Source organism: Phoenix dactylifera, unplaced genomic scaffold, assembly GCF_009389715.1.
Source record: "Phoenix dactylifera cultivar Barhee BC4 unplaced genomic scaffold, palm_55x_up_171113_PBpolish2nd_filt_p 000608F, whole genome shotgun sequence".
In the NCBI taxonomy this organism is placed as follows: Eukaryota; Viridiplantae; Streptophyta; class Magnoliopsida; order Arecales; family Arecaceae; genus Phoenix; species Phoenix dactylifera.
Genome location: NW_024068004.1, coordinates 193,892 through 206,168, shown reverse-complemented (window position 1 = coordinate 206,168; position 12,277 = coordinate 193,892).

The following is a 12,277-nucleotide window of genomic DNA, read 5'->3' as shown; positions in this document are numbered from 1 at the left end:
TTTAGTCACTTCTAGGTTGTCTCTGTGGGAATACCCAGAGGTTTACCTCTCTATTTGCAAAGGCTTATAGGTCAATGGCTGTTGAGAGGCTTGTTCGACCTATAGCGCTCGAATGCAGTGTCATGGGTGGTCTTTGAGAGACATATCTGACTTATTGCCCATGATTGGTGGCCTTTGAAAGACACATTCTTCCAATAGGGTTTGCAATTAGTGGTCTTTAAGAGACTCATCCAATCGGTCATTTTGGAGCTTTGAGGTCGGTGGTCTTTGAGAGGTGCATCCAAATGAGAATATCTCAACCCAGTCAATCGCTTTAGAGTTGAAGGGTCGGTGGTCTTTGAGAGATATATCCAACCTGATGTTTGGTCACTTTAGATCAAAGTACCTGACCTGAAACGCTTGAATAGAATTTAGAGAAAAATGTTTCATTTATTTATGGTCAAGTTTACAGGATATAATGGTATATTCTATTGATGGTATACTCTGAGGTTGGCTGAATTCCACATTCGAAGTACCAGTAACCCATTAAGATGCTCTAGTCGGTATATCCCCAGTCAACTGTCTTAGGCTACATTGTATGGCCCTACCCAATTTGGAACCAACAACCTTGCTCTTTTGGTTGTGTCACCTCGGCTCATCTAAGCACGAGATCTCCCAGTCTGACTAGCTTTCCTTTCACTTGGGAGTTATAGTACCGAGCTACCCAGCACTAACATGCTATCATCCGAATCTAAGCTCGTTCCCTTGTCTCCTGTAGCAGGTCCAAGTTTGCAAAGAGATTCTCTGGGTTCTTCTGCTCATTGAACAAGTCCACCTAGTGAGATGGTAGGCTGATCTCCAATAGGATCATCTCCTTAGTGCCAAATGTGAGGCTGAAAGCATTTCTCTTGTTAGGGTCCAGCACATAACCCGACATGCCCAAAGGAAGCTATATTGTTTCTCTATCCATAGTTCTTTTTTTCTATCTATCCTTTATCTTCAAGCCCTGTAAGATTGTCCTATTGGTCACTTTGATTTTTCTGTTGGTCTATAATTGTCCAACCATGGTAAATTGATGATTGATGTGAAGCTCAATGTAGAACTTTTAGAAGTGGGTGTTGTTGAATTGCTGGATGATATCGATGATGACCATTTAAGGAAGCCTAAATGAGCATATAATCACTTTTCAAAGGAACTTTGATGACTAAGAAATCCAACATTATAGTTGCTTGCCATGGTGCTCGGCCAGCAGTGACTGAGAGGGTGATGGTTCCTTCCATGGAGATAGGATTTACCGAGAATCTAATTAGAGGAGAATCGATTTTTCTCAGTCGATCCAAAGGTAAACTCATTTTTCAGAAAGCATTGTCAAATAATATATCCACCAAGCTCTCATAATCTATAGGTATTATTTTTACATCATAGTGTACTATGGTAAGGAAAATAACAACAACATCATCGTGGGGGCTCTGTACTCTCTTTAAGCAACAATACAGGAGAAAATCAAGTAGTTCTTATGTGCCAATGAGCTCATCCTGTTAGCAATTGCTCCAACTGTTGGTCAGTTATCGATCTCCTGCTCGAGGGCATGCTGCTCCCGACCAGGGTCATTCTGATCTTGTGAGTTGTCGACGTAACGACCGAGGTGCCCTTGCTGATTGAGGGTTTTAATGTCATTCTTGAGTTGCAAGCACTCTTTGGTGTCGTGCCCATGGTCTCGGTTGAACTTGCAGAATTTATTCTTGTCCTTCTTGGTTGCTAGCCCCTTCATCCTCTGAGGTCATTTTACATAGCCTTGGTTCTCGATTTCTAGTATGATCTGTACTTAAGGGCAATTGAGAGGCATACACCTCTCAAATTTCTGAGGTGAACTTTTTGGTTAGTAGGAGCTTCTTTCATGTCTTCTCGGTTTTCTCCTCGATTCTCCCTTTTCCTCCCAACTTTCCTTATTCTTATTTTTGGTCGGGCTTGTCCTATCTAACTCTCATCAAGCTGCCATAGCATCCTCAACATTGATGTACATCTTAGCTTGGGCAAGTAGCTTAGCAAAATTCCTCGAAAACCTTCTCTCCAAAGGCAAAGGGAACCAAGAAGACCTCAATTTGCTCTTTAAAGCAGTTATCGCGATCGAGTGTTTTAGGCCGCAGATCTCCAGAGTCACCACGTTGAAGTGATTGATGTAGTTCCTGAGGAACTTGCCTTCATGTTACTTCATGAAAAATAAACTCTTCGAGGCCCTCCTCTATCTTCGGCTACAATGAAATGCATGGCGAATAGCTGGTCGAACTGCTCGAAGGAATAGATGGAGCATGGTTGAAGCTTGATGTACCAAAGTCGAGCTACCTTCCGAAGTGTGGTCAGAAATACCCGGCACAACATAGCATTTGTGGTCCCCTATAGCATCATAAAAGCTTTGAAACTCTCCATGTGCTCCGGGGGGTCCAAGGTACCATCGTATGTCTCTAGTAATCTTGAACCAAGGTGAGATAGGCTCCTCCATGATCTTTGCCGATAATAGGAGTTTGATCGTGAATTCAATGTCATTCTCAGGCCCGAGACTACGGCCTCTCAAAGCTTCAATGCAACGGTCTATCTCTTTGATCTTGCGATTGAGGTCGGACTCCCTCTTGGAGACTCTCTCTAATCAGTGAAGAGATCATTGTCTTGGTGTTATGCCTTCTCTGGACTGCTCGCTTGGGGATTGATACCTCCTATATAATCTTAGCCTCCACATACAAGGATGGTGGCTCTACTGAGCCCATCCTAGGCTCCGAGGATGGAAGCGATGGCTTTGCTGATCCCATTCAAGGCTCCGAGGATAGAAGTGATGGCTTGGTGCACGAGCTTGCTATTCCTCTGGCTGGTGCTGATTTATGATCGTTTGTTATAGGTTTTGGATAGTTGTAGTTAACATTTGAACTTACTACAAGAGCTGATGAAACTACTCAGCAATAACTGCTAATGTTGATTGCGATTGTAGGGGTGAAGCCCTCTAGACGGTCTGCAAAGAATCTGAGAATGATAGTGTTATTTTGATGATTAACAAGCATTTAAAAAGAGTATGTTATAAGTTAAATCGATACTTCATTTATAAGTTCATTACTCTCAGTATATTTGTATAAATTGATATAGATACATTTCATTGTTTATATGAATGAATCTAACCTTGAGATGCAGCAAAGTGTGGATTGAGTCGACCCAAAGGATGATTAGGTCGACCCCGGCACATCAAGAAATCATTTGGCACACTTCTGCAAAAATGGCACAGATGAACAGTGAGTTGGGTCGACCCAAGGAAAGCATGAGTCGACCCAAACATCAAGATCCTCAAACAACTCAGAAAATGGTTCTCTGGATTTACTGAGAGGGTCGACCCAAGAAGAAGTTGAGTCGACCCAAGTAAACCTTGAGTCGACCTAAAGAAAGGTTGAGTCGACCCAAGTGAAGAAAGGCTGAAATTCAAGATTCTGAATTTTCTGAAAGTTGGGTCGACCCAAGAAAAGTTTGAGCTGACCCAAGGTTGAGTCGACCCAAGAAAAGTTTGAGCTGACCCAAGGTTGGGTCGACCCAAAGAAAGGTTGGGTCGACCCAAGGAAAGGAAGGCTGAATTTCAAGTTTCTGTGTTTTCTGAGAGGGTCGACCCAAGGAATGTTTGAGTCGACCCAAGTGAAGGTTGGGTCGACCCAAGGACAGGTTGAGCCGACCCAAACACGGGCTGAACATAACGGCTAGTTGTGCAGAAATGCTTTTGGACTCCTAACGGCTATAAACGGCTAGTTTCTTCAATCCAACGGTCAGAAAGGACTATTTGGAGGTTGGAGAAGTATTTAAGAGGAAGTATTCATCAGAGGAAGCAAGCTTTTGGGAAAATACATTAAGTGCATTCAAGAGAGAACCCTAGCAAGGCAAGCTTCATCCAAGGGCTTCATTCAAGAATCAAAGAAAGGGATTGAGCAGATTCAAAGAGTCATCAAGAGCTCCATCCTCCCTTGAAGAGTGAAGCATCCTTGACAAAGAAGAGCAAAGCGACTTCAAAGCGATAAATACCTTCTAACTCTTCTTTGTAGTTTATATTGTTTCATATGCTCATTTAGGAGTTTGAATCTTTTCTTTTCATTTGTTAAACACTTTGTAAAGGTTCGTTGGTAAGCCCGCAAAACCAACAAAGGTTTTTGGTGAACCCGGAAAACCAAAGTACAAAGGTTCGTTGGTGAGCCCGCAAAACCAACAAAGGTTTTTGGTGAACCCGGAAAACCAAAGTGTAAAGGTTCGTTGGTGAGCCCGCAAAACCAACAAAGGTTTTTGGTGAACCCGAAAAACCAAAGTGTATAGGTTCGTTGGTGAGCCCGTAAAACCAACAAAGGTTTTTGGATTGTGAGCCCGGAAAATAATCCAACTGTAATCCGAGAGATTATAGTGAATTCCCAAGGGGACGCTTGGGGAGTGGACGTAGGTGCTAAGGAGAGCACCGAACCACTATATATTGTTGTGTTTGTGTTGTGCTTGTGTTTCCGTTTATTCTTGCATCATCTTCTATCTTTGCACTAGTTTAAATCATTCTAATAGCTTAAGAAAGCATCCACCGCACTTATATTGAGAAAACGTTTAAAGCACCGAAAATTAGAAGAAACCAATTCACCCCCCCCCCCCTCTTGGCTTGTCACCTTGGGCAACAAGTGGTATCAGAGCGAGGTGCTCTAATAGTACTCATTGATCTCATAATCAAGAGTTAAAGATCATGACAACCCAAGTGGGATGTTCTATGAGTGAGGGACAACTAATTGATAGACCTCCACTATTTGATGGTATAAACTACACATATTGGAAAGCACGCATGCGCATCTTCATTCAAGCACATGACTATGATTTATGGAGTATCATAGTCAATGGACCACACACAAGCACTAATCATGATAAGAAAATGGCTCAGCAAAATGCAAAAGCCATGAATGTGCTAGTTTGTGCATTAAATGATAGTGAATTTAATTACATATCTTCTTGCATAACTGCTAAAGACATATGGAATATGCTAGAGATTAAATATGAAAGCACTAACATTTTTAGCAAATCAAAAATTAGCTTTGAAGACGATGAGAGGCAAGCAGATATTGAAAATCTATGCCTTGTGGGACACAAGAACGAGGTATGTGTTGAAACACAAAGTGTCTCCTCTTCTGAATATGAAGTATATGATAAAACTGAAGATGATTTTACATTCGATGAACTTCATGATGCTTTTTCTGATTTGTATTTAGAACATAAGAAACTTATTTGTAGGAACAAGAACTTGAAGAATGAAAATCAAATTCTAATAGATGAAAAACTAAAACTAAATAATAAAATTGAAATCTTAATTAAAGAAAATAAAGAACTAAATCAGAGAAATCAACTTCTCACTGAAAGCCATGATAAACTTAAGAAAAACAATGGATTGCTTTCAGAAGATAATGAAAAATTAACTAAAGAAGTTGATAATTTGAAACCTACTGTTGAAAGATTCACTCCCAGCTCTGAAAAACTGAATTTAATGATAGAAAACTCAAGAGCTGTATATGACAAAGCTGGATTGGGATATCAATCTTGGTACACTCAAAAATCTTTCGAGAATATATTTCTTAAATCCTCCACTATTCATCCTAAAACGATTTTTCACAAATCTGGTGAAACTAATAAACAAAAACAGAAAACTGAAAATTCATTATCTATTTTTGCTAAATCTATGTTGTTTAAATTTAGCAAGAGTATGCAGAAGTATATTACTTGTACTCCTAAAACCTGCAAACTAATAGACAAAATTGTAATTAAGAGAATATGGGTTCCAAAAGGAACAATTATAGCTAACCTGCAAGGACCCAAAAGAGCTTGAGTTTCTAAGTTGAAAACATGATCATTGTTAGCAAATGTGTCTAGCTACCCAAGATTCCAATGAAAGATGTTATCTGGACAATGGGTTCTCTAGACACGTGTTAAAGAATAGAACTTAAAATATAATTAAGAAGAGTGACCAAAATGGAAGAAATAATGAAATTAGTAATCCTTGCATCCTCTCATATTGAAATTGTAGCTAGTATTAATCATTTCTGTGATATAGGCGATACTCTTGGTATGAAATGAAAATATATCCAAATCACTCCATCTTCCTATATTATGCTTCAGTTATTGATGGATAATTTGCTTAATCAATACTCTTAGAATAACTCTTTGAATTATCTATATGCTTGATTGAGAGTTGTTATCCATGGCATTATCCTTTATTGATCATAAACATAAGAATGTCTACTTGGTATTTTTTTTTAAATATATGTATTAAGAATACCAAGATTAAAGAGTCTAGTTTTGGCATATAAAATCAACTCATACTAGTATGGACTTAATCTCAAAAGACCTTGTCATTGGTTCACTTAGATTAATTTTTGCAAGGTCAAAGTTTGCTATGTATATCATCTAGAAAAACAAACTAGAATCATTTCTAAATCTGAAAATATTGTTTTCACCTTTTAGCCTTTGAAAACTCTTCATAAGAACTTATTTGGATCTCTAGGATTGTGAACCCAGGAGATAAGCTTTCTGATTTTGTAATTGTGAAAAATTTCTCAAAGCTAATATTGGTTTTGTTCTTGGCACTTAAATTAAAATATTTTCTGCATTGGCACAAACTCACAAAAAGGGTTCAAATGAAAAAGGTTTGCAAACTATGAAATCATGGCATAGTTTTGAAAACCAATTTCTTATTGAGTTGTGCACAGAAAATAATATTGAATACAATTGTTTCTACACCAAGAACACCATAAATAAAATAGAGTTGATAGAATCCTTGAAGAAATGAAAAAGACAATGTTGTATGATAGTCATATACTTAAATGATTTCTGTTAAAAGCTATCATCATTGCTTGTCATACATATGGTTTCTATTAGAAAACTCCTTTTGATCGTCTGAAAAATAGAAAATGATATATTGTATATCTTTTATATTTTTCAGTCATACATGTCATGCTTGATATATTCTTATGAAAATAATGTCAAATCTGGTAAAACAAATATTCCTTTGGATATTACTCTTCAAGCAATGCATATAGAATATTCAATGAAAAGATACTAGTTGTAGAGATATCAATTCATACTATTAAAACTAGATCCTTTATTGAGAATATAGTTTATCATTTTGATTCTATGTAACAATCAGAATTTTGATAGACACAACTATTTAAGATAATTTGATTAAAACTTAACTGGTATATCTTATTAATAATTATCTTAAGCAAATAGAATCTAAGCTAAATTGCTTCTGACAATAAGAAATTGATTTGATCTTGATGAATCTTTCTATTGCCTCACATGCTTGTCCTTGAACCATTTTACTTAATGAAGTTATCTCTTTAGTTCAAGTGACTTGTGCTTGCTTATATTTAGGCAATCTCTTGAGTAAAGTGACTCAAATTCAATTATTGTCATGTCTCATGTTGAGTCATCTAGTTAAGAAATATGTTGTATGAATGTTTTTGTATCCTAAAGAACCTAATGAATTGCCTTCAAGAAAAGAAAAAGATTTTGCTAATGATACAGGATTTGTGAGCAAGAAATTTCAACTTGAAGGACACCTCGATGAAAGATACAATAAACATTCCCTTGGAAACAAAAAAAAGAAGATTTTCTTCAGCCAAGGGAATAAAGAATCTAAAAGGTATTTGGCTTGAAGAATGCTAAATGCACTGGTAATCTAAACTCTTCTCTTGTGAGTTAGTTGAGCAAAATCAATAGTCTGAAATTATATGGTAGCATGATTAAACATTTAATTGCTAATCTTCTTGATATCATGCTTCATTCTCATGCTAATGATAATTGTTTCATGGTATGATTAAATTGAAGTTCACTTTTGCCTGTATAATGCATAACCATGAAATACACAAGTTTATGCCTCAAGTTTCTAATTCAAAATAACTTGTGATAAGCTATGAATCATTGGGCATAATGAAAATGCTGTTTGCATGATATATATTTATATGCAGCATATTAGATTAATTCTTTATTCTGCTCTTTCATGTAACTACTTGAAAATAACAAAAAGAGAGAGAGATAAAGAAAAAGAAAATGAACATTGCTCAGAAGAAGTAAAAGCTAAGTAAATACTCCAATCTTAAGTAAAAGCAGCGCAAGCATAATATATTCAGCATATTTGTGAGACTTGTGTGAACATTCTTTTGGAAGGGATAAAATCCGTAATTAATTATATTTAAATAGGGAGAGTTTGGAGTGAATATCTTGTTGCTAAAGAAAACAGTTGAACATTTCTACATTGCTCATTATAGGGATGGTGTCAATGGGGAGGCTAGTGGTAGTACCCGGCACTATTTGACCCAACTATTCGGTGTAGGGCATATTAGGGACGGCACAAGAGGGAGGCTAGTGGTAGTACCTCGTGCCCCTTCCAACTCCACCGGATAGGGAGCAAATAGAGTATAGAGCATAGAAAAGTAATACCAAAAGAAATGAAGATTAGAATGTTCACTAAATGGTTAAAGGAAGAAATTCAAAAATACGAAAATGAATGACAAGATAAATAAAAGTATATATAAAGCTTGTGAAAAGCCAAATGAAGTTTCGATCACTTGAAAACACACCTTAAGGATAAAATCAGTGTAGAATTATATATAAATAGGGAGAGTTTATTTGAAAAGAATAAATTTTGATCTTTGACATGCTTGCTCTTAATGTTTTAATACATGATGTTATGACTTAATGCATATTATGTTTTGCATGTGACATGATATTTTGAATTATGTGTCTTCAATATTCAAATACCAAAGATCTTTCCTGAATATAACTTGTAATGCTTCATGCCTATAAAATTTGATTGAAACATATTACTACCAACAACAACATCATTCTGTTTTAATGAATATATTTTGAAAAATAAAAGAAAAGCATAATTTGAATTTGCAAATTAGGCAAAATGAATTGATTCTGATTTATCTTTTATCTTGCCTAACATTAGAACATCATGTCCTCCAATTTGTACCAAAATTTAATATGAATTACAAAGATTCTGGATGTGCTCTAATGTTCTTGAAATATGTATTTTCAATCGTAATGATTTAAGATGAGCTACAATGAGAAGATACATATCTCAAATTACAACTTTGAAAGCCTCCTTGAGAATCTTTATGAAATTCAGAATCTGATTTTATATAAAAGCTTAAACTCAACATGAATTTCTAGATAAAATTACAGCTTAAGAAAAATAGAATAATTCTGATGCCTTGATTGCTTGCCCCGATACGCATCTGAAACATATCATTTCTTATCTTCAAAGTGTACTAATATTGGTCTGAATGATGTGTCTTTTGATGATCTTGATTGCAAACAAATATTTTTAATATATGATTTTATTTTGATATTGAAAAGATTTATTGTGCTTCATATATTATATTGCTGAAAAACCTTGATTAAGAAATTGAGTTCTATAAATACATATACTTCAATGATCATCTATATATTTTTTCCTCTCCTACATTGTTAAAGACTTTCATCAAAATATATATGTATATATATTATTAAAAGAGTGAATGATCTCAAGTCTAGAAATATTTCAGCTCACTCAAATGATTCTTAAAAGAAAGAAAATGTAAATGCTTTTGAAAGAATTTGAGCTTCAAATGAATCATTTTCTGATTAATATTTCAGTACATTTTCTCAAAGATTAAGAGGAAGCATAACTTGTTCTTAAAAGATTAAAAAGAGTGATTGCTATAAATTTTGAATAATTCTAGATCACTCTACATTCTTGATATCATAAAGGTTCAGTTTTATTCACGTTTATCATTAAAATCTGAAATTCAACTAAAGATAAGAGAAAGAATACTAAATGTGAAGTGCTATTAAACTTTGAGCTTCGTTGAATATCTTTTGAAAGTTGGATTTTTATCTGTACTTAATTGGTAAATCACTTGTTTTGAAAACTAAGTGAAAAGGATTCCATTTGTCTTAGTATTGGAAATTTACTTTGGAATCTACTAATGAGTTCTTATTGGCTTACACTTTAGTGTTTCAATCATGAGCCAATTCATTTTAATTGATTTTGATGCTATGATCTTTAAAGGAGTAAAAGAAAGTCTTTAAGAGAGGTTTAAAAGAACTTTCAAAGCCCTGAATTTTATATATCCTACATTGCATAAATTCATGTCTTGGTGTCTATGCCCCAATACTTTTATATCATGAAAGAACTTTAAAGTCATTAAGAATTAAGGATTCAACATAATCTTATGTTTTTCAAGTATATAAGGTTTGATCTTTATTTGATCTTATACTATACTCTGAAAATTAATTAGATTGCTCTCATTTTGCTATATACTTAATATATTAAAAAAAAAATGTTGGATTTTCATCCGTGCCTTTCTTTGAATATTATTCTTGATACTCCCTAAAATAACTTGAAAAAGATTCCATCTACACTTGATTTCAAAACTATCCTTGGAATCTACATTTAGAGATCACTTCCGGCTTACATCGTAAATATCTCATTCCTAAAGCCAAACAAAGAGAAATAAGATGTCACTTTATTAGGGATCATGTGCAAAATGGAAACATATGTGTTGAGCATATATGCACTGAAAAACAATTAGCCGACATACTCACAAAACCCTTGAGTGAAGATAGATTCTGCACGCTAAGGAGAGAATTAGGTATATGTGATCCTTTTTATTGAAGAAATATAAAAGGGAGCAAGTAGTCTCATGATACATTCCTCCAATTTCTAAAAATCTATGAAACATGAGTCAAACTTGTTATCTATAGATTCCTTACTCATGTATCATTGTCCCAGAAAGAATTTATAAGGATCGGAAGCAAGAAAAATTTTTAGAAGCAAAAAGGAAGAGAAAAGAAAAATTCTGCACTTGGGTCAACCCAACCCAGAATAGGGTCGACCCAACGTTGAGTCGACCCAAGAAGTTTCTTGAGTCGACCCAACGTCGGGATCCCACTGTTAAAAGGGGGACCCGTGAGCTATCTAGGGCACTGTTTACCCTTTGTCTTCTTCCGAAAACCCTATTTCCCACTCTCAAATCTTCTCCAATCATCTCCAAACAGTAGATTACTTCAATATCTTGGAGAAATGAGACCCGAGAGAGCCGTAGCCAAGCAATCCGAGAGAGTCTCACGATCTATGTTTAGAGCCTAGGCTAGATATCTAGTTCTCATATGTATCTTGCTTTTTCCCATATGTATCTTGTTTTTTCCCTTATATCTTTAAATCTTGATTGAGGAACATTGTACTTATCTTTATTTTGGGCATTAATGTATGAAAATGTTCCTATTTTGATCAATGAAGTCTGAAGTTTGTTGCTTATTGCATCCTTTCCCATATATATGTTTTTGATGATAACAAAAAGGGGGAGAAGAGAAGGAAAGAGTATATAAAGGGGGAGAAGAAAAGAGTATATAAAGGGGGAGAAGAAAAGATAGAGTATTCAATTTAAGAAAAGAAAGAGCACTTCATTTGGGAGAAGTAAAGATATGTATAACAAAAAGGGGAGAAGTAAAAATAGTGTTTAGAGTATGTTAAGAAAAGAGGAATAAATGGGCAAACAAATTGGAAATCATATAAGAAAGCTTATACATTTAAGGGGGAGCAATTTGTAACAATGAAAATCATCAAATCAAAAATTTCTATCACAATTCAGAATTTGGCAAATAAAAATTCAGAATTTGGCACGCACCTCTAGCACCCCGATACATAAGCTGAAACTCATATTTTATCTCAAATTTTTGAAGTTTCATTGCTAATGAATTATAAATGAAAGGGGGAGCAATTCAAAAAGTCAAATTGGCAACATTTGAATGATATAGGGGGAGATTTCACAAGGATATATGAAAAGCTGAAATTCAGCAAGTTAAGCCCTTTTCAAAAACTGATTTTAAGATAAGTATCAATAGGCTCATACTCTTTATTTTGTAATCATCAAAAAGGGGGAGATTGAGAATGATAGTGTTATTTTGATGATTAACAAGCATTTAACAAGAGTATGTTATAAGTTAAATCGATACTTCATTTATAAGTTCATTACTCTCAGTATATTTGTATAAATTGATATAGATACATTTCATTGTTTATATGAATGAATCTAACCTTGAGATGCAGCAAAGTGTGGATTGAGTCGACCCAAAGGATGATTAGGTCGACCCCGGCACATCAAGAAATCATTTGGCACACTTCTGCAAAAATGGCACAGATGAACAGTGAGTTGGGTCGACCCAAGGAAAGCATGAGTCGACCCAAACATCAAGATCCTCAAACAACTCA